The sequence below is a fragment of the Pseudonaja textilis genome, chromosome 2, assembly GCF_049901715.1.
Source record: "Pseudonaja textilis isolate UNSWEBS1 chromosome 2, rPseTex1.2, whole genome shotgun sequence".
Classification (NCBI taxonomy): Eukaryota; Metazoa; Chordata; class Lepidosauria; order Squamata; family Elapidae; genus Pseudonaja; species Pseudonaja textilis.
The window spans coordinates 130554273-130579734 of record NC_141991.1 but is presented as its reverse complement, the minus strand read 5'-3'; the positions used below and the strand labels follow the sequence as shown (position 1 = coordinate 130579734).

The window sequence follows — 25462 nt, the reverse complement described above, 5'->3', positions numbered from 1 at the left end:
TCCTAGAATGCATATGGGTCAATATAAAAGGAAAAATAATGACATTGCTAAAGGTGTATAGTACAGGCCACTCAACCAAGCAGAAGAAATAGATTAACTTTTTGCTAACCAGTTAATAAATGTATGTAGGAGACACACCACATAGTAATGGGGGGCTTTAACTACTCTGATATCAATTGGGAGACAAACTCTGTATCGAGTGGGAGATCGAACAGGTCTTTCAAACTTTGTCATCGCAAAGTAGAGGAGGGACAGCTATACTGAACCTAATTCAATGAAATTCAATGTAGAGAAAAGTAAAGTCCTACACTTAGGCAAGAAAAACCAAAAGTACACATATAGACTGGGTGAAACCAGGCTCAATAGCAGTAACTGTGAGAGGGATCTTGGAGTCTTAGTGGACAACCAGATAAATATGAGTGTGCAGCAACAGCCCAAAAAGCTAATGCAATCCTAAATTGCATTAACAGAAGGATACAATCGAGATCAAGTGAGGTATTAATACCACTCGATTAAGCTTAGTAAGACCACACTTAGAGTGGTCTTAGCTTCCAGTTTTGGTCACCACATAAAAAAGATGTTGAGACTCTAGAAAAAAGTATAGGGAAGAGCAACCAGGATGATTAGGGGATTGGAGACTAAAACACATGAAGAATGGTTACAGGAACTGGGCATGGCTACTCTAGTGAAGAGAAGGATCAGGGGAGACATGATAGCAGTCTTCCAATATTTGAGGGGCTGCCACAGAGAGGAAGGATTCAAGCTATTTTCTAAAGCGCCTGTAGGCCAGACAAAGAATATTGGATGGAAATTGAACAAGGAGAGATTTAACCTCGAAATAGGGAGAAACTTTCTGACAGTGAGAACAATCAACGAAGCTTGCCCTCGGAAGTTGTGGAAGCGTCATCACTTGAGACTTTCAAGAAGAGATTGGGCTGCCATTTGCCAGAAATGATGTAGGGTCTCCCGCTTGGGTGGGGGGTTGGACTAGATGACCTATAAGGTCCCTTTCAATTCTGGTTATCTGTTATCTGTAATTCTTACTAACAGAGAAGTGATAGAGAGGGTTGAAGATGCCAGAACCTTTGGGGAGAGTGACCATGTCATATTAGAATTCTATGTAATGCAAACACAAACAGGAGGACATAATCAAACCAGTGTCTTATACTTTAAAAAAGTTGATTTTAACTAACTTAGAGGGCTTGGAATGATTTCCATGGATGAAATTGTTAAAGGGGAAAAAAACTCAAGAAGCTTGGGAAACTCTGAAAAATATGATTATAAAAGCCCAGTCCAGCTCAATACCACTTAAAATGTAAAACAAGAAATCCAAGAAGAAACCAGCCTGGTTACATGAAGAACTCTGTTAAAATGAAAGACAAAAAAGATAAGTACAAAAAATCATCACTGGAGGCTTTTAAGAAGAGACTGGATAGCCACTTGTCTGGAATGTATAGGATCTCCTGTTTGAGCAAGGGTCTGAAATAGGAACCTTTCAACTCTGTTATTCTGTTAAAACTTTCGTGCTCACTCTTATTTCCCTAGGTGTAGCAACCATAACATACAATATACCTAAGGCACCTCTCATATTTCCATAGGTACTGTTAAATACAATTTATATTATGATGAACTTACAAATGGAGGGGATTGAATTGGTGGGGGCGAGGGTGGCTGTGAGGCAGAAGGAAAAGGAGCTGGCTGTATAGGACTGCCTGAATCTGGAGTTGACTGCAAGCATAGATACATAATAAAAGTATGAGTGGAGATGGAAGGGAAGAACAATTAATGAGTTAAGAAAGGCAAAGGCAACTGAGATGTTGGGTTTGAGTAAATGCAAGTCTCCATTTAGCCCTGAAGTTGACTGAGGCTTCTAAGTTGGCTTAGGAGATATTCCATTCTTGATGAGAACAAAGAGAGCTGTAGTTCAGCTGCCTGGAAGGAATCAGGCTGAGGAAACCAAAGCTAGTTTCATTTATAATAATAAAAAAACTTAAATGCTATAGCAAAATTATATTGAAATATTCTAAATCCTTGAGTTCAACCATCATTTTCCCAAGCCTGCATCCAGGAATTCTATTGACAAAAATTTAAAGAGTCCTACTGTATCACTACAAAGAAGCCATGCAGGAAAAATATAGCCAGATTCCATTCACAATCTCGTAATAATCAGAAGATTTTACAGAAAAACCAAATTCCAGAAAAGCATCAAGTTCAAATTTCTAATGCATATAGATAAGCTTGATAAGGGTTATATACCCACTTATGTTCCTCCAGTATTTATTCCCCAAATACTGAAATTAACATCAACCCCAATGGAGCTAAGGGAAAAAAATAACAGGAAAAATTGCTCTCTAAATTGCTGTTCTCTAGTGCAAAGTATGAATACAAACTGATAATTAAATGCTGGATCAGATCACAACTTCACCTGGTCTAGTATCCTGCAACTTCCAGTGACTTGACAAAAAGCTCCTAAACTGACATATTTTCTCTCTTGGCTTGGTTTCAGTATCTAGCTATCATGCTTTCTTTGTACTGAATAATCTCTTAGCTGTTATGAGTAACAGACATTGGTATATCTTTTTCTCCCTCAATTTTTCTGTGCCTATCAACCCATACACTGCATTGACTGAATCTGACAAGAATTATAGCTCGACCTTGTCAAGCACCGCCAGTTCCTTGCCCCATCTCTTAAACACAAATAAAAACATGAGTATCTCTATAACTCATAGGAGTACCGGATCATTCTTTGTAATCTAGATTAGGGGATAATGCCTTCATTCTACCATTTTCCTAAACCTAGTGCCCAGTGAGTCATTTCAAGTTCTCATGTTTCATTTGACAAACCTGCCCTTCAGATATCTCGGCTGCAATTCCATACTCAATAAATGTCCTTGGGTAGTTAGTCTTAGGGACACTGCAGTCCAACATCTGGGAGGCCCACAGATTTCCCACTTCTGGGTCAAGTGACTTAATGAAAAAAGAAATGTCTAGGCCTGCCCCATTATACTTCTCCTTGGGCATTATGCTTGTAAACATGTTTTTTTAATACGTTTAACCCTGGAAAGTATTCTAGCCCACTGGTGGCCTATTTCTAGGTGTTGTGTGCTAATCATATTTTGGAAGCAAACTAGATTAAAAAGTATATACATAAAAAGTTCGAGGAAATTTTCAAAAATTGATACAATTTTTAATAAACAGTTGGGATAAAATTAAACAAAGGCAATTATATTAACTGTTCTGTTTAAATAATTTTAAAGTAATTTACATTAAACAATATTTCCTGGAGCTACAGATCTTACTAGAATAACACCTGCTGTATACTTCTCAAACACCATGCATAATTCTTGGCCTTCAAAATAAGTTCCGGGATCCACACCTGATTTAAACAAAATAAAAAAGCTTATAGTAGTAGACATATAGTTTCAAGGTATGGCTATATATTTATTGGTATGAACAGCCATGGCTAAGTTAAGGTTGTATATTAGGAAAAAGCTGGGCGGAGGTGTTGTTTGAAATTAAAACCTAGAAAGCTGCCATATAGAGGACTAGATCCTTGTGGGGGTGAACATTACCATGTAACAGGCCACCCAGCAGTAAGGGCGCTCGTGATTGGAGGAGGAGGCAGGAATGTGAAGCGGGCCAGCCGGGAGAAGCCTTTCCCGCCAAGCTCGGGTCTTGAGCGAGCGAGGAGAGGACATGCCGGCCGGCGGCTCAGCCAACCTGAGCCTCTTTTTCTCCCTTTGCAGCACGGCCTTTCGGCTATGTCAGGAGGCATCCTAACCTTTGAGAGAGAAAAAAGCTGGGAAGACATGCCTCTCCTCCCAACTCTGCCCCTCCTCCCCTTCACTCTCCCATATAATTGAACCAACGGAGCTTCTTGACTTGTCTGGAATTATTCTTCCGGCATCTTTCGCACCAAAGTACTGCAGATAAGATCGAGATTCCCCCTCTTGGAACAGATTATGTATAATATATTCCCTTCTGCTCCTGGTCCGACTGAGTTGGAGCAGGAGCCCATATAAACCTGCAAGGAGAGTCCTGCAAGAGGAGGAAGGAGGAGGGTTGGTGATGAACAAGGGCTTGGCTTTCCTAGCGCTGTACTGGCTCCAGTTTCAATCCCAAAGCCTGAAGTGAGTCACACTTTTACAGGCTCAACAGAAGTTTTACCATTAGTTCTCAATTAGTTAAAATGGACAGGTTTTAGCTGCCAATGAATTAGGAGGTATAAAATAATTAAAGGTTTTGTGAAAGTGGAATGTGTTAAAAATTCCATACCTGGGTTTTTCTGAATTTCTTTGCTACCACTACTGCAGATGGGAATCAGGGTTTTATTAAATTTGATTCCAGCCTGTGGAATTAAATGAATACTTCAGCTTCAACCATAACAATACAAGAGCAAACAATAGATACAAACTCAAGGTTAACCGCACCAAACTTGATTGCAGGAAATACAACTTCAGCAACAGAGTGGTCAATGTTTGGAATATTCTACCTGACTCTGTGGTTTCTTCCCCAAACCCCAAAAACTTTAACCTTAGACTGTCTACTATTGACCTCACCCCCTTCCTAAGAGGTCTGTAGGGGGCGTGCATAAGCGCACCAATCGTGCCTACCATCCCTGTCCTATTGTTTCTTTTATTTTTCTTATATGTATCCTTGTATTCATAACTATGTTTTTACTTATACCTATTATCTTGTAAGCAATTGACAAGCCAAATAAATAAATAAATAATCCAGGTGATGTCATGGCAGCATCTTTGAAAAATTTCATAAAGCTATCAATCTAAACTTGAAAACAAATGTAGTGCATTATGATTTCGTGTAATGTGTAAATTTAAAGCATACCATAGTCTCCCTAAATGCCTTGATTTAGTTCTCCAATTTCTTAGCTTTCTTAAATCACATTTGCTTTGATTAGCTATTTTGAAATTCTGAAAAAGTTAGACATATTAACATTAATTTTTAAAAAACAGCCATTTATTTTATAAATGTTACAAAATGATCTTGCTTTACAGCTCTTGGGCAGATTTAGACTTCTCTGATATGGATTCTCACAATAAACAGGGATGTTTTCAAAAGTAATTTTTGCAAGCCCTTTTTATATATTTCTAAAAAATGACGTATTAGTTTGCAAGGATCTTTATAACAAATAATTATTCCCAAAGCTCCGGAGTCTTTCAGATATGTGGGACTATAACTTAGTTTATTCCTAGAAAATATGAGGATAAAAGAGAAATAATTATGCTACAAATTCTGAGAGGAATTTAAGGTGAGATGAACAGCAAGTCACAAGTAATTCTTGGCTAGTGTTTATCCTTCTCTCAAATAGATGTTCAGAGAGGTTGCAATCTTTAAAAATATATACGACAACCCGGGATCTTCAATCTTTAGGAACCTCTCTTTGCAGATGGTTTTCTGTTTCTCTTCCTTGCTTCTTCTGTGAATAGCCACAGAATTGGACAAAGTGTACAAAAAGACTCACATTGGCTTTTTAAAAAGTTAAACAAACTGGAAGAGGTAAACAAGTAAATCCACACTCTGAAATTTCTATTGTGCGGCCCTCAGCTGCTTTTGTCTCTCACATAAAGTGGCTGGAAAAAAAGCCGGAGTAATAAATTTCTGTCAGGACTTTCATCCCTTCCTCCACTTTGGCCACAATGTGACCAGAATTTATTTCTTTGGCTGGTGGTTAATGTGGCTCCCAATTGCTTGATGTTCATGCTTCTTTTCCCCACCCATTGTTGCCAAGTAATTAAAAAAAGGGGAGGGTATCGGGTTTTACAACTTTTCTAATTACTTTGACAACAAGGGTAAATTTGATATTATTGTGGGCTTCACCCAATTAAAAGGACTTTCCCCCTAAGATGTGCACTTCAGGCATTGAAGACGGTGGTAGAGGGTAGGGGTGGGAACCAAGCTTTCTGTAACAGGTAGTTGACCAGGTAATGATCATCCAGGGCAAATTGTATGTGTGTTTCTGTGTCTATGTGTAGGGGATCAATGCCTCCAATGCGTAAACCAGCCAACTGGAATGGCGGTATTTCTCTAAAACAACAGAATGGACAACAACAGCTTTCTAAGCCGGCTTGACAACTGCAGATAGAAAGACATTATAGAGGTTGGTGAGCATAGCACAAAACATCATGGGCTGTCCCCTGATACTTCTAGACGAAACTGCTAGGGCTCGCTGCCTTAGATGAGTGAGGAAAATCCTCAGGAACGACTCACACCCTGGTCAGCACTTCTTTACTCTCCTACCATCAGGAAGGAGATACAGAAGCATAGCCAGTCGTACAAACAGGCTAAAGAACAGTTTTTATCCGTGGGCTGTCAGACCCCTGAGTGCAAAATAACATCACAACTACGTAATACGATAGACTTGCAGGGCCAGCACAATGTACGATATGTTCTCATTGGTGCAATAGGATTGCATGTTTGTTAGTATGATTCACTGGGTTAGGGATTTTCTGTCTTTCACCGTGAGTTGCATTATTTTTTTTTGGGGGGGGGGTGCACTAAGGGAGGCTCAGCCAATCTCATTGTACACATGTTGTGCACTGACAATAAAGGTTTGAATTGAATTGAATGAAGTGCAACACATGAACCAGACCTTTCTGCTTGTGCTAGCTGAGGAGGGAGGAGGACACTTGTTTTTGATGCGGAGCAAGAAAACTCAGGTGGAGGACATCTTTACAACAGTATAAGTGTGGATTGAGGATGACAGCATTTATTCCTGCCCTCTTCAATGCAGAGGGGCAAGTAGGGAAGTGCAGAGCAGCCCCACTGTGCTGCTAGGCTATTCTGTCATGTGTTAAAGTGGTTTTTGTTCCATATTAGCATTCTTGGAATACCCTCACCTGATTGGTCCAAACGGACTACTCTGTAATTGGTGGAAAGAACAACAGTGATTGGCTCGTAATGAATCAACCGCGATTGGCTGCGCCGATCACGGGACATTCAAAGAGCCGTCATTGGTTGCGAGCCACCAGCAATCCCTATATGAAGGGCTGCCGTAGCTTGCAGGTCCAGCACAGATCTATATACCAAATAAAGAGCTGAACTGTCACACTGGTCTCGAGTCTCTTTTCCTGCGATCGAACACTGGCGACGAGGGTGGGATCCTGAGACAAGAGACCAGTCGAGCACGTGGCACCCAGAGCTGAATGACTGACGAGATGGCTGGCAGCAATGCGCCACCCGCACCCTACAACTAGGCAGCCGAGGACTGAGAATCATACATCAATCGATTCCTCATGTTCCTCGAGACCAATAATCTGAAGGACGCCAACAGTCAGAGAAAAAGAGCTGTGTTCCTGACACACTGCGGGCCTGCAGTGTTCAAGATGGCCAAGGCGCTGGCCAAGCCCCAAGACGTGAAGGAGATGGACTGGGCAGACCTCGACCACCTACTCCGAAGCCACTACGCACCAGCCGTCCCCAACCTCATCCGACGGCATGAGTTCTACCGACGGGACCAGAAGGAAGGGGAGAGCATCGGGGATTTCGTGGCGGGCCTGAGGAACACCGGGGGTGCGTGCGGCTTCTCTGACATGGACGAGGCTCTGAGGGACCACGTGGTTCTTGAGTTAAGGGATCCCACGCTCCAGAGCAGGCTGATGGCTCGAGCAGACATCACCGTCACTGAAGCCATCACCGAAGCCACCGCAGCCAAGGTCACCAAGAAGTCAGCAGCCAAGATGCGCCAGATGAACGCGATGGACCAGCAAGAAACCACGGGTGCTGACCCAGCATCGGAAAAAAGACCGGAAGCAAGCCACAAAGCCATGACAACACACCACAAGGACATCGAGTCCTTCCCCGAGACCGATGACGAGGAGGCAGAAATCCACCAGCTACAGTCCGAATGAGACCGGCAGGAGCGAAGAGGTCGCAAGTCAGGGTTTCAGTGCGCCGGGTGCAGAGGAGACCACCCCCGCTCAGAGTGCCAGTTCCTAGACGGCATTTGCCAGCACTGCAAGAAGCGGGGGCACATCGCCAAGGTCTGCTGCAACAAACGGAGTTACAGCCCAAGGTGACGCGACAACACTCCCCCCAGAAACCAGGACAAACACACAGAGAGCCATTGGAGCCGTGATGGTCAAAGCAAGCGACTCAGCGAAGCCTGGTGCAGAAAGGAAACACATCAAACAGTCACCATCGGGCACTCCAACACCACGGACACCCGAAAGGTGTGCGTGCTGGTCGGCATTGAAGGCCGGCAGTGTGACATGGAGATAGACTCCGGATCCTACCTCGCCATGGTGTCATGGGACACGATTAAACGGTTAGTGCCCAGCATCCACAGGCAAGAGCTGGAGAACCAGAAACTAACACTTAAGGACTACCAGGGGAACCAGATCCCCGTGGTAGGGATTGGACACTTCCACATCGCATTCAAGGGACAGGAAAAAATACTGCCCCTAACCATCGTGGACAGAGATCACCCGAGCCTGCTGGGACTGGAATGGTTCGCGCCTTTGGGGATCGAGGTGACGGGCATCCACTGCATTGAGAAAGCAGACTGGGAGGAAGAGCTCATGAAGGACTTCCAGGAGGTCTTCGACGGACGCTTAGGCAAGTACCGGGGGTCCCCAATATCGTTTAAGAACCCCAATAGTCAATAGCAATATTGACCCCCAATATTGCCCCAATCCGCCTAAAACCGAGGCGAGTCCCATTCACCCTCAAGCCTAAAATTGATGAGCAATTGGACAAGCTCATTGCGCAAGGGGTCCTGGAGCCAATCGATCATGCCCAGTGGGAAACCCCAATAGTCACCCCAATTAAGCCAGATGGGTCCATGAGAATCTGTGGGGACTACAAGGCCACCCTCAACCACGCGCTGCAGCAGAGTGCGTACCCCGTCCCGGTGGTACAGCACCTCCTACACTCGCTAAGGGAAGGAAAAGTCTTCGCAAAGCTCGACCTGGCACAGGCATACCAGCAGCTGCCAGTCGACGCCGAGACTGCGGAGGCGCAAACCATCGTGACCCACCGGGGAGCATTTCGCTGCAAGACACTCCAATTTGGAGTCAGCGTGGCACCAGGGGTGTTCCAGAGTTTAATGCAACAACTACTGCAGGGAATAAAAGGGGTGGTGCCTTACTTCGATGATGTCTTGGTGTCAGCAAAAAACAAAAGCCAGTTGGGGAACCACCTAAGGGAAGTCCTGCAAAAATTCAAAGACGCAGGACTAAAAGTAAAAAAGGAGAAGTGCCAACTATGCACTGAAAAAGTAAAGTTTCTGGGGTACCTGGTTGACAAAAACAGAATCCACCCAACAGAGAAAAAGATTAAAGCTATCAAGGAAGCCCCAAGACCACAAAATAAAGCGGAGTTGCAGGCTTTCCTAGGACTGATTAACTTTTACAATGTTTTTTTGCCACAGAAGGCAACAACAGCGGAACCACTTCATAGACTGCTGGACAAGACAGCCACCTGGTCCTGTGGAAAGCGGGAAGAAACCGCATTCCAGAAAATAAAAGACTTCCTCATATTGGAATGAGTCCTTATCCAGTATAGTGAAACCCTACCACTGACGGTGACCTGCGACGCTTCACCATTCGGCGTCGGACCCATCCTGAGCCACACTCTGCCAGATGGGAGAGAAGCACCAATTGCATATTTCTCCAAGACACTGTCCAAAGCAGAGAGGAACTATAGCCAGCTCGACAAAGAGTCGCTAGCAGCGATCACCGGCATGAAGCGGTTTCACGAGTACCTATACAGTAGGAACTTTTCACTTATCACCAACCACAAACCACTCCTGGGGATCCTGGCAGGGAACAAGGCCACCCCTAACATCTTGTCACCACGGATGATGAGGTGGTCTGAGTTCCTTGCCACCTACAACTATCAATTAATACACTGCCCCGGGAAAAGCATCTCGCACGCAGAAAAGCATCTCACTAAGCAGCGCTCCACTGCTGGACCTGGAAGACGACCTGGCACCCACCACATCCACCCTTCAAATAGAGACACTGCCCAACCCACCAATGACCGCATCAGACATTGCCAGAGAGACTATCAAAGACAGGAAACTGGTGCGAGTCTTGAGCTGGGTAGAAAAGGGGTGGCCGGAAACCAAGGGCAGCGACCAGTTTAAATTGTTCCGGAACCGGCAGACTGAACTATTTATGCAAAAGGGATGTATATTATGGGGGGACAGAGTGATGGTTCCGGAAACATTGCAAAAAAGGGTATTGGGCATGCTGCATGAGGGTCACCCTGGCATCGTAAAATGAAATCCCTAGCCAGGAGCTACGTCTAGTGGCCGGGAATGGACAAAACCATAGAAACATGGGTGGCAACATGCAACAAATGCCAAAGATCCAGACCAATCCCTCCCTCCGCACCTACCCTCGAGTGGGAAACACCCAGGGGCCCCTGGTCGAGGGTCCACATAGACTTTGCGGGACCCACCAAAGGGCACACATTTCTAATAACGGTTGACGCTTACTCAAACTGGTTAGAGGTGAGCGTCATGCAATCTACTACCACAGAAGCGGTCATAAAAAAACTAACCAAACTGTTTGCCACCCATGGACTACCGGACTTGCTGGTGTCTGACAATGGCCCACAGTTCACGGCATTGGCATTCGAACAACTTCTCGCCAAACGGGGCATATGGCATGCATTGACAGCACCCACTCACCGGGCGGTGAACGGGCGGGCGGAACGAATGGTCAGGTACACAAAAGACGCATTAGAAAAAGTGGACACCGGAAACATACATGACAAAATTAATAAACTACTGACAATACAACACATAACACCCAGCTTGAAAACCAACAAAAGCCCAGCAGAGCTCCTAATGGGCAGAAAACTACAATCACACCTAGACAGGCTGCACCCAACATATAATTCCGAAAAACCACCAGATTCATCCAGCAGGTACCGCACATTTAAACCAGGAGACACAGTCTACGCAAAAAAAAATTTCGGGGGACCCACTCTGGGTACCAGCCCAAATAACCCAGGTGACAGGCCCCCGGTCATTCCGGCTAAACACAGAAGACGGAAGAAGCTGGAAACAGCACATCGACTAACTGAGGTCGAGAACAACCACCGACAACACTAGCAACGCGCAAGCACCACAAATGGACTTTAATAAAAAAAACAGAGTGGGGGGAGAAACCCCAAACATTACTCAAGAGAGAGGAGAAAATCCTCCCAGAACACAACCAACCGAACAACCACAACCCACACCAATAAACAGGGAAAGAAACCAGCACTACTTACCGGCAGATGACAGCGGCAGAAGAGAACCAACAGAGGACCACCAACACGAAGCCTCGCCTGGAAGAAGCAGCCAAGCCAGTTCAACCAGCCCGGAAAACCCGGGTGGGAACAGCAAAACCAACAACCCAACCGACCCCGGTAGACCAGGTGGGAGTTGCAGCGAGGCCTGACTCACACTTCCAGGCGGTTCCATCGAGAAGGACAGGAGCAACAAGGATCCCATCCGAACCAGCCGAAGACCACGCCACAACTGATCTGCGCAGGTCAAGTAGACATGTTAAAAGCCCTGCCTACCTACGGGACTACGTTACGTAGGTTGGACTAAACCAAGAGGGGAGGGGTGTTCCATATTAGCATTCTTGGAATACCCTCACCTGATTGGTCCAAACGGACTACTCTGTGATTGGTGGAAAGAACAAGAGTGATTGGCTTGTAATGAATCAACCGCGATTGGCCGCGACGATCGTGGGAGATTCAAAGAGCCGTCATTGGTTGCGAGCCACTGGCAATCCCTATATGAAGGTTTGCCATGGCTCGCAGGTCCAGCACAGATCTATATACCAAATAAAGAGCTGAACTGTCACACTGGTCTCGAGTCTCTTTTCCCGCGATCGAACAGTTTTTACTTTAATCCTTATGGGTAAAGGCTGTACTGGAAAACTGTCCAAATGACCTGTGAAACAAAGTTGTTATTTTTTTTTCAACAGCTGGTAGCCCGTTAGAAAAAAGAAAATGTTTTAGTACACAGGACTATCCTGGTTACCTGCACAGTTGCCAGCAGGGGGTGCTTTAAGTCTTCACAATTAACACAACAGGCACTCTCAAGTGAGTAAACTAAAGGCTTGCTTTTTGTGATTCTCCCTAAGGATAAGCACCACTATTCTCACTCTTTGCAGTAAAAATATCCCACTGAGCCTTTTTAAATGCCTGAGATGACAAGCATTAATGCTGGGTCAAAAGAGTGCAGAAAATATACATGTTTTGCCTCTAAGGGGCATTTCCACTGCAACTTTCAAGTGAGGTTGAAGACAAAGGTTGAAGACAAATCATGAGGACAGAAAGGTTGCCAGGAGATCTTTGCACTCTGGACAGGAGTCTCTAAGGATCAGCCTTGGCTGGAAGAAATAGGTCAAAATCAAAAACTCCCTCTGAGTTTTCCCAATGGCCCTTTTATTTTAGAGCAAAAATCTATTCTGAACACTTTCCCCTCCCCCAGCTGCAGTATTTAGCTTCACATTATTTTTTACTTCATTGTGGTTATTTTTGTTTTTCTCTCTTGCCTCTCGAAAAGTCAGATGCTGAAAATCTCTTTCCCTTTCTCCCTACCACTTGTAATAGAAATTTCTGTAAATGATCCATATCTTCCCAGAGAGTCTGTTAACAATCACGACCATTTTAGAAACAAAACTGGTTTACAGTGCCTCATCTGCTTTGGCATTAGCGGTGTGTCTGTCTTTGACTCTGAAATGTCAACCAAGCATCTGATTTTAAAAAACCCTGTCCTGCTTTCAAAACTGCAAATGTGTCACCAAGCCAAATACTTGGCCTTTTGCAGACGAATGCTCTGCTCTGTTCCACTATGTGAAGAAGACTGAAATTAATTTCTAATATTTGCTTTTATTTGCAGTGAGCAAACAAGGTAGCAGGCCTGCATTACGTTGCAGGACAATGCCCTTCTTTCCAAGGCTTTGCCTCCCAAAACTTTTTGCCTGTTTGTCATCTTTAGTTAGGCCCAAACAGTGCATCATAGTACAAAACATTTTTGAATGAAGGTACCTCAAATCTGCTAACTTAAAGAATGCATACAAAATCTGGGATCCATTCCCCCTAGGTAATTGAAATTTCAACGGTCGTCACACCAGAGTGGTGTTTACAAAATTACGGCTGCTGTAGTGTCAGTGGTTATCCGCAGTCATATGATTGTGATTTCAGATGTTCCCTTCCAGCTTCCAAGAAGCAAGGTCAATGGGGAAACCAGCAGGAATTTGCTACCTCTTTAATATTTCTGCTTTTTTGCCCGCCAGTGGTCATTTTGTTTGTTTAGATATCTTGTAAAAGATGACCCAATGGTCTATTGGGTTATCTAGTCACATATTAAAAACAAAAGATGAGTTCCCACTTGGCAGGGGTCAATCTTTCATCATGAGCTCCCACTGATGAAGACTCCCAGAAAACAGCCTGATTTGAGAGGATAACTTGCCTAGTCCCTAAGAGCACCCAAACTTCTGATAGTAGAATGAGACTCATCCCCTTTTCAAGACAACACTAATACGTTGAAAAGAATTGTGCTCTTTTAAGGAGATTCTTATAAAAGGTACAAATTAATGTCTAAACTCTTGCCAGATATGAGGAATAGAAGGTAAGCAAAACCAATACAGCCCACCATCACTTCCAATCAAGTCTTTCTCCCGTATACTTACAGTGGAGTTAGTAGAAATGAAATATCAACTACCATTAGCTCATTTTCGTTCGAGCAGCCAGAGAACAGAACAAAAAGGTAAAGTATGGTTTCATCCTTTTAATAAGCTGAGAAAAGGGCATGTGACACAAGCTATCATCTGTAAATCCTTACTAGGTTTACACAAAATTTCATAGTGACTAAACTTACAGCATCTGTGGATGTGTTGCCAGAGAAATAACCAAATGTAACTGTTTGTTAGAGGATGAAAATGGGAGTAATCCTGACAGGCAGTGAGCTTGGCAGAGATCAACCAATTTGGATGTGTCCCACATGTCTTCATGTAAATATTTTTCTTTTCTTCTCCTAGGATGTGGCTGAACTTCATCTCAAAATCTCAATTGCAGCAAAGAAATTCAAGCTTTCCGTCATATATAGATTTTCACACGAACCAATGTTGATAGACCCATCTAAAACCCCCAACCCATCATTCATTATGCATACGCAGAATATTTACCTCTTTAGCATTTTTGAATGCAGCAAACTAAGCAAAGAAGCTTTGGCATCTTAGGAGCATGCAGGCAACTACAAGAACAATCATTACAAGGAATACAGATTTCCAGATAACACCAAAGGCATGCAAACACTAAGCAATGGGAATTCATTCCCATCTTGTATCAGCTTCTATGCTGTGAACTCTTTTTTTTTCTTTTCTTTTTGCAACAGTAAAACACTGTGGTTAAGATTGAAGCAGCTAACTCTTTCAAGCATCTCTGAATGCCAAAGAAGTGGTGGAATGTCTCCTCTGCTCCTTGGAGATTTAAGTCTCAATGACCACAACTTCTGCTTCCTTGGAGAGTCTCCTGTCCTTCCTCAACATGTTGATTATGTTCTCCGACTTCATCAGCAAATTACAGCCTAAAAAATATAATCCAAAGACGACTGTTAGGCAGAGCACACACAAGACAGCGATTGGTACCATTCTGGCTACTGGCTCGTTCTTCTGTCCTCCTTCAGCTTCCGAGAACCCCCTTACTAGAAAACAAGTAGATGTCAAGAAAGAGTCCATAGTGGGGGAAACTGTCCCAAAAGAGGAATTGTCCTTGGTGGAGAAAGTGTTATTTGTCATCTTGGGGATTGCAAGAAAATGATCTGCAACAGAATCTTCCTCCTCTTAAGGTTCCTTTCAGCAGCCTTTTGCCTGCGTTGTATAGTGTATATTAAGCACTCGCTGAGTAGGATCGTGGCTGCGAGTCATACAAAGAGGGTTTATGCAATAGCAAGTGAACACATTGTTTTCCAGCTTTGGGCAGAGGGCTGCGCTGCTTCCTTTTTAGAGACACTATATAATCCTGCTTCGTTTTAGAGGACCGAGAGCTTGTAACAAACCTCCCTCCAAAGAAGAGTATGATACGGGAGATTCATTTGCTTTTAAAATATGTATTTACCTAATTTCACATTTTCAAACCAAGATATGAATTGGAATCTGATCATCCTTAAAAACGGACATGTAGTAGAGATTGGAAACAGTGTACAAGAATATCGATCAGGGCAAAGCAATAGAAGCAATTTACATAGACTTCTGTAAAGCCTTTGATTCAGTGGTACACGACAAACTGCTCCTAAAACTAAAATCTTACAGTATCTCTGGATACCTGTATAACTGGATAGAAGCATTCCTGTCAAACAGACAACAAATGGTCAAAATTGAGAGCGTCCTATCAAATTCTGTACCTGTCAACAGTGGTGTCCCCCAAGGCAGTGTTTTAGGGCCAATTCTTCATACTCTACATAAATGACCTCTATGATCATATTAAAAGCTATTCAACACCACAGACAATACTACTACCCTTCAAAAAGACCTTGACTATGTATCGGAATGATCAATCAAATGGCAACTTCAAATCTCAACAAATAAATGCTCTGTCTTACATATTGGCAGAAAAAAATCAGAAAATAAAATACAAGCTAAATAGTCAAGATCTTGTTGAGGATCCAAACTTTGTCAAGGACCTTGGAGTACTCATCTCAAATGACCTAAGTACTAGAGCCCACTGTAACTACATAGCCAAAAAGGCATTAAGAGTTGTTAATCTAATCCTACGTAGCTTCTTCTCTGGTGATATCACACTACTAACTTGAGCATACAAAACATTTGCTAGACCTATACTTGAATACAGCTCATCAGTCTGGAACCCATATCATGTATCTGATATTAACACAATTGAAAAAGTCCAGAAATATTTCACAAGAAGAGTTCTCCACTCCTCTACTCATTGCAGAATACCTTATGCCACCAGACTGGAAACTCTAGTCCTAGAAAACCTAGAACTATGCCGCCTCTGGTCTGATCTAAATATAGTATATAAAATCATACATTGCAATGTCCTACCTGCAAAAGAATACTTCAGCTTCAACCATAACAATACAAGAGCACACAATAGATACAAACTCAAGGTTAACTGCACCAAACTTGACTGCCGAAAATATGACTTCAGCAACAGAATGGTCAATGTTTGGAATACTCTACCTGACTCTGTGGTTTCTTCCCCAAACCCCCAAAACTTTAACCTTAGACTGTTTACTATTGACCTTACCCCTTTCCTAAGAGGTCTGTAGGGGGCATGCATAAGCACACCAATCATGCCTACTGTCCCTGTCCTATTGTTTTTTATTTTTCTTATAAGTATCTCATGTATTCAAAACTATATTTATTCTTATACCTGTATCTTGTAAGCGATTGACAAATCAAATAAATACTAAATAAATACTGAATACTAAATACTGTAGCCAGAAAATATCTTTCAAACGCTGTTAGGGAAAACCTATTGTATGCACTACTAAGCAAAATTGCAAATTATTTTTTACCATAAACATTTGCACAAAACACAACCAAATTTAGTGACTTCTTGAAATTGACAGCTACCATATATCTATTTCAAAACCACAGTGAATATTTCAAATCCCTCAAATTATTCTCTGATAAAGTTGATTTTAGGTTCAAATTAAGTTGCCAAGGTTACTCCTCGTGATCTTCCATGCGTTCCTTTTATTTATGACTGCATGTTTTTGTCTATGTGTTCTATATGATGATGCCTCCATGATCCCATCCCCAACCCAGAAGTGAGAGAATTGTAAGTCATTCTTCGCTGTAACAATATTAAAACAATGTCGCTTCCCTTAATCTATATCATCTCACAATGTTTAAAAGTATCGCCCAATTTTATGACCTTTTGTATGGTGGTTGTGGGGCAAATCACCATGGTTGTTAAATGAATCACACAATTGTTAAGTGAATCTGTCTTCCCTCATTCATTTTGCTTGTTGGAAGCCGGCTGGGAAGGTCACAAATAGTGACTATGTGACCCCAGGATGCTGCCACCATTGTAAGCACATGCTGGCTGCCAAATGCCTAAATTTTAAACATAATAGTAAATCACTTATTTTGGGATCACCTTAACTTTGAACGGTCAAACATAATGGGTATAACAAATGGTTATAAATCGAGGACTATGTCTATGCAGGGAGGAGAAGGAACCTTTAGAAACCAGTGACTTACTGGCTTTAATTGGTCTGGTAAGCCTGCTTATTAAGGATACCTCTCTTTTCTAGATGTTGACTTTGCATCTTCTCAGTTGGGGCTACAAGAAAAACCAAATACTTTACTAGTATGATTTTTTTAATATGGACATGGGAATATCATCCTTGGGTATGGCAAGTCTACTAGGACAGCGGTCCCTAACTCCCCTCCCCACAGCCATGTCCCACTACTGGGCTGCAGCCTACTTGCAACAGGGCCACTGGCCAGTACACAAATTTACAGCTTTACAGAGTTGGAAGGGACTTGTAGGTCATCTAGTCTAACCCACCCTGCAAGCAGGAGACCCTACCCAAATAGCAATCCAATCTCTTCTTGAAAGGGTCCAGTGATTAAGCTCCCACTACTTCCGAAGGCAAGCGGTTCCATTGGTTGACTGTTCTCATTTTCAGAAAATTTCTCCTTACTTCTAGGTTGAATCTCTCCTTGATCAGCTTCCATCTATTATTCCTTGTCTGGCCTTCTGGTGCTTTGGAAAATAGCTTGAGCATTTTGAGATGAACAGCATTTTGGAGCCCATTAAATGGTTCATGTGATCTGCTGTCGTTGGGTGATGGTGGTTGGGGGTGTGATTTTGTTATATTGTTCTGTATTAATTTGTTTGATTCTTTTTGTTAGTTTATATTGTTTTAAATGTGGTTTTATATTCTGTAAGCCGCCTTGAGTTGCCACAGGCAAATAGGCGGCAATATAAATTCAATAAATAAATAAATTCAATAAATACTAATTTTGAGATAAGCAGAATTGTCACAAAACATCCCAATTCTAACAAAATGAAAAACAACCTTCCTTGTGATAAGCTTGGAAAAAGCTTCTCTCATGAAACATGAACACCATTTTCTCCCTCAAAGAAACATAGCGGGAGTCTGAGAGTATTGGATATGCTGCTGCAACACAATATGGGTCAATGGGAGGTTAATGTGTTTATCAAAATGCCCAGGAGAGGCTAATTGACCCAAATACTAACCTAGGGTTAGATTTAGCTCTGAAAGACACTGAAGGTGCACCAAAACTCAGGACAGATTATCTTTCTCACTGCTCCCTGCTGCTCAGTGAAGAAGGGTTGCTGATGTTATGAAGCCTTACCAGTACTTTCCTAGCAGGAAGTCTTGTGCATATGAGATGTTTCCAGGAGAACTTTTAAATCAACTAGCATGACTTGTGTGCTGCTAGAATCACTGAAAAGGCAACTTGACTGGATGGATGAATGACTGTGTTTCTCTGTGAATTGTTTTTTTAATTATTAACTCTATAATTGGGCCTTTGATAGAGGCCAGATCTGCAGAAATTAGTGAGTGCAGATTATTCGAGGGAATAAATTAGTCTAGATCGGGGCCGTCAAACTCGCAATCACACGCTGGCCAAGCCGCCCTGGTTTAGTGAAGGGGAAAAAAAAGTCCCCATGTGTCACGTGATGCTGCCATGATGGCGTGAGTTGGACCCAGTCTAGATCAAGCCATAGTCAAAGGCAAGGTACAGGAGTCATTTGAATATTTGGCAAAACCTTCACTTGATGCCTCTTTTTTAATTTCAAAAAGTTGACAAAATATTAACGGTAGATGAACTCTCAAACATAATGATCTAGCCATGCCTTTGTTAAAAGCAGATGAGCCCCACCCTCTCCAGATTATTGGCAACCCACAGAGAAATACACATTTCAACAAATGTGGAAAAACTTTTAAAGGTTTTAAAAAAGAAGATAAGTGAAGAGAGGTTTGTACAATTCAGACAAATGGCCACTAATAATGTTGTTTGTTGTTTCTTGGCAAGTTACATCCTTTTTGTTGCTTTTACGCTCTTCTGAAATCAATTCCATTACCAGTTTTTTTTTAAAAAAAATACCTGATTAGCAGGACAACACATGAGTACCATATGAAGCAGATGCTCCAGATAGCTGGATGCAAAAATGCCACATTTGGGGGGTCGAATCTCACTGAACTAGCCAATCCAACTCTACCCATTTTTTAAAAATTAATTTAAGAAGTCAGGGGGCTATAGAAATAGGTCCTCATATTTAGCCTCATGTGTTTATGTTTAACTTAGTGTTTTTGACTCCTGAATCCTTAATATATTCATAGACATATATTTGGAATTGGATTCTCCTGGATGCTTTGCCAACATCAGCTTGTAAAATGTGATTCCATTCGGCAGTAGTCCAAAAATTCTCTCTGATAAAATACTTGTTTTGTACAATATTAATCCCACTGATTGACTGCCAACATTTCAGTCTCTACTTGTTACTTTAAAGCAATTTATCTGTTGCACAGATATTAGCATATCTCTGCCTTGGAAATCTCTTGGTTGAGATCTACATCCTCTTAAAGATAAGCTCCTATAATATCTTCATCTGGGAGTTGTGGGACAATCTGCCTGGCCAATGCAAGAAGGGTGGCTAGATTCTGTCAAAGAGGGGATTTTAATAGTTAGCACAGTTATTTTGTCAAACAAAAATCAGTCCTGCAGAAGTGAAGGGTTTTTTTTTTACATTTCTATTTGCCTTGAAACTCTAATCTGCTCTTTATAGATAAAAATGGGCAGTGTGCCAATGGACAACTTCATTGGCACTCACCAGCCTTCCTGACTTTAGTTTTTAAAATACTTTTAGCTAATAGAAATTAAACGGGAATCTGGCATTGTCGAAGCATGACACCAGTATTTGCAAGAACACTGGGGGCTTCTCCCAAGCATCTGGGAAAAATAAAAATGGTGTGTGTATGAGGTCATTAGTGCCCAGTGTTTAGCATGTTAGGAACAACTGCAGTGCAAGGCCCATGATTAAAAGAGCCACATTATTCTGATGAAGAGAATATAGTTATGTTTTCCACCATAAACCTGGTGAAAATCACTGTTGAATTCAAATATTGTAAAAAGCCAGGCCTTGCTTCAGTCAAACTCATTTTTGGAATACACTACAGAGGCTTGATTCATATATAAAATACACTAGAATTAACAAGCGAAAATGGCTGAACTTACTCATAATTTAATTTTAGTTTAATGTAATCAATTTGTTGTAACTGCCAACCCTATTAGACAATGAGCAGCTTACAAAACCAGGAAACAGTAAAGGCAATTAAACACACATCAAGAGGTGGTATGGACTAAAACAAACAGAACAATAAACCATACAGTGCACATACCCCAGAGACCCTGCAAATACATTAACCCCAAGTCTGGAACACAGGTAAGTCTTAAGCACTTTCTGAAATGTGAGGATACAGTGCGGTGGTGGTTGGAATGTAGTACTGCAAACTAACTCACTGCTCACTACCAAGAGTTTGATTCTTACCAGCTCAAGGTTGACTCAGCCTTCTACCCTTTTAAGGACGGTGAAATGAGGACCCAGATTGCCAGGGGCAATATGTTGACTCTGTAAACCGCTTAGAGAGGGCTGTAAAGCACTATGAAGCAATACCTAAGACTAAGTGCTATTGCTATACCATCCTTATCTCCAGAGGTGGTACTCAGCCAGTTCTGACAGGTTCTGGAGAACTAGTACCGGAAATTTTGAGTAGTTCGGATAACCGGTAAATACCACCTCTGGTTGGTCCCGCCCCCATCTATTCTCTGCCTCCCAAGTCCTAGCTGATCAGAGTCCCAGCTGATTGGCTGGGTCTTCTTTTGTTGCCCTGCAGAGGAGAACAGAGCTGGAAAGCTGAACAGATACTGTAAAATCCCCATTCCCTTCCCAGTGGGATGGGGAGGGAACGGGGACTTTACAGTATCCTTCCCCTGCCACACCCACCAAGCCACACCACGCCCACAAAGCCATGCCCACAGAACCTGTAGTAAAAAAATTTGAACAGGGGAATGCTGTTCCAGAGAGCAGGGCCAGCAACAATGATAGTCTACTTCAGTCCACAAGATGGCAGAAGGGATGTGGAGTGCACCCACTCTAAGAGGGGGCAGAGAACAATTGACAGTTGTCCCTCAAATAACTAGATCCTGAATCAGGAAGGGCTTTATAGGTGACAATCAGCAGCTTGAAGTGCACCAGAAAGCTTACTGGCAACCACTGTGGGTTCCGTAGCAGCTATGGCATGTGGACTTAATGTGAAGTATCTCTTACTGCTCACACCACTGCATTTTGTACCAGCTGTACCTTCCAGGTGATTCTCAAGAGCAGCCCCACAGGCAGAACATTGCAATTGTCTAGTTGTGTGATGACCAGGGCACAAGTGACCATCTGAAAGATTTCCTAGTCAAAGAAAAGGCGAAACTGGTGAACAAGATGAAATAAGATGAACTTCATGGTAAGCAAAACCGAAATAATAAATACACATGGTGTGAACCCAGTACTTTACTGCTGCAGTTCTAACCTCTTTACATTAACACATTTTGACTAAAATATTTGGAATGGTGCTTCACCCAATATGTGAAGCCATCATGTGATTTGTTGGCTTTGACTTAGCTTGCTGTGTAAACTCAGCTGCGTTGCTTGCAATCCGTAGTTCATGACTTGGCACATTTTAGGAGCCCAACCCATTAATGTTTATTTTATAAAACCTGTATGGCAACGATTGCCCATTTGCAAAAGAATGCTTTCTGTTATTAGTATAATGGTATCTCCTGAGATAATCTTTCTTTGATAATCTCAGTATTTTTTTTTAGATTTTCCACACATTTCAGATTAAATTTATAGTATCTGCAGGTCTGGGTTAAAGAGATGAGTCTTACAAAAGCAGCATTGTCCTTTGATGATGGAAGCCCTTTTTTAATATAATCATGACTTGACATATCATGAATAGGTGCAATGCTACTGGTGTAGATTATTATCTATACATAATCTGGGGGGAACATGGGTGTTATTGGAGTCTAGTCTTGCATTTATACACATTTTTAATTATCCTCCATCATTGGTTAACTTTGGTTACTGCTTAATTTTCGTTACTGTTTTGCACAGTAATCCATACAATTAATTATCTTTAGTTAAAGTCTAACATATGTTTACTTCCTCTCTCTAATCCTCCTTTAGATTAGTGACTTTGTTTACCTGAGTTGTATTTGCTTGGAAACATTCTTTATCTGAGGTTTGCCATCCGAGATTGGAACATTCCTGTAATTACAACTCTACACATGGGCTCCTACTTTAAACTCTATAAGTCTCTGCTCTTGGGACCCCGCAACGGTCATAAATATGATTCAGTTGCCAAGCACCTGAATTTTGATCACATGATCATGGGGATGCTTCAAAGGGCGCAACTGTAAAAAACAGCCATAACTCACATTTTTCAGTGCTGTTGTAACTTTGAATGGTTGCTAAACGATCTGTGGTAACTCGTGAGCTACCTGTACTCTTTTTCTATTGCAGCCAAGCTCAAAGCCACTATCCAGGCTGGAGTCCCACCAGGATGTGCTGCTCGGTCGTAGCTCGTGATCCCAGAAATTGAGTGATAGTTCTCTTGCCTGCGTGTAATAACTGCCCATCTCCAAATGTCACATCCGCTACTCCCTCTGCTTGCCGTTTTCTTATATCCTGTTTTCCTACACATACACACACCAGCCATACAGTTTGCTATTATTAAGTGGAGAACGGGGTGGGAGTGGCTGCCTTTAGATGTCATCACTCTTTGAAAATTCCAGGATGTGGCTCAATCATTACAGGCAGCCAGAATGCTGCCAGCAAGGATGCTAGTGAGTAAAGTTCTGAGTGAATGAATGAATACATCCGCGTGGGAAAATGAATGGGAGGTGTTTCTGCTTGGCTGCAGTTGTTTTTTCCAAGTGCGGACGGTGATCCTAGCGTTTTCATGCCCTAATATCTTTGTTTTTCCTCAGTTGGTATTATTTCGCAAGCTGCAGAAATTCAGAATTTTGTTTATGACATCCACATCTACGGATGAAAGAGTGGAGGCTCAAAAGAAAATATTTTACAGCCGTTACAATCGATTTGCCTCTTTCAACGAGATTCTTCTGATTTCAATGTTATTTTGTGTTTACGGCAGTCCTAAATTTAAGCCCAATTGAGCGATGAATGGTAGAGCTCACTCTGGACAATTTCTGAAACCTAGAACAATAAGTAGGAATTAGACCAATCCTTTCTGTTTTCTTAGAAGTAAAATGTATTATTTATTTATTTATGAAATTTATTGGCTGCCCATCTTATCATAGGGTAACTCTGGGCGGCTTACAAGTTACATCCTAGTTAAAACATAAAATGTTAAAATCAAACCTTAAAACCAAAGTCACATGGAGGGAGCGTAGGCGGAGTGGGGGAGAGGAGGTAGGATATGTTATTACCCAATCAACCACCTACATTGTGCTGTTCCCCCACTGGAGCCTTTAGGCCCTTACGAAAAGATAAGAGGGTTGGACCCAAGCTCACATTGGGAGGGGGAGCGGGGATAAGATGTTCCAGAGGGCAGGAGCAACATGAGAGAAGGCCCTCCTCCTGGACTCCCCCACCCCCAGCCAGCCGGAATAAGCGGGCAGACGGGACCTGCAGCATGCTTTCTCTGTCAGCACAAGCCAATCCCAATGGGGCGAGGCAATCCCCCAAGTAACCTGGACCCATGCCATGAAGGCATTTAAAGAGGAACACCAACACCTTGAATTGCACCCAGAAGCAGACTGGTAACCAGTGCAGCTCATGGAGCGGTGGTGTTACAGGGGCCATTCTTGGGGCCCCCAAATAAATACCTGTGCTGCCACTCTGCACCAGCTGTAGCTTCCGAATGCCCTTGTAATCCCATGTAGAACTATTCAAATAAATTTAGTGGGATTACTTTTGGAAACCAGGATTACCACAAATTTACAGGAAAATTCTTGGCTGTTCGGTTTTTTGCAACTCAGATGAATAGGGTTTTCGTTTTTGTTTTTCCTGATGGAAGCCCAAAGATCTGTAAACTGAATCGTCTTCTTTCTGATAGTGGGAAGTGGAAGACAGCAAGAAGGACATCTTAATAAAACTCGTATTCTTGTTTTGTCTGCTGCATCTTTGTGAATGGTGAATTCTCGTTCCCGGTTCCCATTCACCTGTGCTTTTTTGTGGGAAGGGGGCGGGAATCTGAAAGCCAAAGTTTCTAGCTAATTGTTTGGTATCAATTCCACAGAAAGTCATAATATTGTGACTGAGCACCACTGGGGAATATGTCCTTTACTATTGGTTTTTTTTAAAACCTGTTATGTGCAATCCTGTAGGGAATAAGGAACATGACATTGATGGAAATATGCAAGAGCCATTACCAAAGCAAAGGAGGATGAAATTATTTTTTAAGCCTTAAGAAGGTAATGTTGGAATTAGCTCAGGTGGACACTTCCATGATTCACTCACATGTAAGACGGGATAGGATTCTGCAAGATTCTGCTATTATACACAGTCTCAAAAGTAGCCTTCTACTTTTCCTGTAGAGTTGATATCGGGTGCGGCTGACAAAATTTTATGTGTTTATTTGGAAGTAGAAATTTGTTAAACGATTCAATAATTTACTTTTACACGAGCGTTTCTGGTAGTCTACCATGCAACTAACAAATGACAGAGTGGTCATATTTATCAGACCTTCCATATCCATTGCCTTCCACCAGAAAGATTGGAGCAAAGTCCTTATCTTCCCAAAGTGGAAGGCGTCGGGCCTTCCTTAAAAAAGGAAAACACTATAAAGATTTGTCAGGATACAATGAATGCAAATGAAAAAAAAAATATTGTAGCAGAATCATTGCAAAAGAATTCCAGCAACTGTCATGTACCATATGCAAACCAATCCCTGTGCAGATGTTTCATTCCAAACTGAAGCCAAGCTCTGTTGAGTGGAAGATAAACTGTCAATCTGGTCCTGGTCCGTATTATCAGGCTATTTATTTTTTGACCATGTAAGAACTAGCTCTCCTATAAGAGCTCTTGTAGCTGTAATCCTACAACAAACCATGTCAAAATACTGCAAAAACTGGCTTTATTTACAGTATGACTGCTCCAAATATATTAGATCGGTGGTGTCAAACTGGTGGCCTGCGGGCCAGATGCGTCATGCACAGGCCACCCCTACCCTAGCTCCGGGAAAAGTCATGCTACATCACGTGACAGCATTATACCGCAAGTTTGACACCCATGTATTGTGATGGCAATTGCATGACATCATAACTATGTCATCTTTCCTCGCCAAATGCCTCTTCTGGTAGCATCTATAGGGAGGCTGTGCCCAGAGATAAAAGCACTGGTTTGGCATCCCTTTGATGGATGTAGAATAGGGGTGGGATTACTATTACTAACATTATTGTGAATTTTGACTCCC

At 42.4% G+C, this 25462-nt stretch overlaps 1 long non-coding RNA gene across 1 annotated transcript; it reads right to left on the bottom strand.

The window, feature by feature from the left end:
* Positions 1-13744: 13744 nt before the first annotated feature.
* On the bottom strand, positions 13745-22876 carry LOC148127080 (uncharacterized). The gene is made up of 2 exons (XR_015741909.1): positions 22461-22876; positions 13745-14557 (listed from the first exon to the last, which is right to left on the bottom strand). It is a non-coding gene; the product is annotated as an uncharacterized LOC148127080 (long non-coding RNA).
* Positions 22877-25462: the final 2586 nt, after the last annotated feature.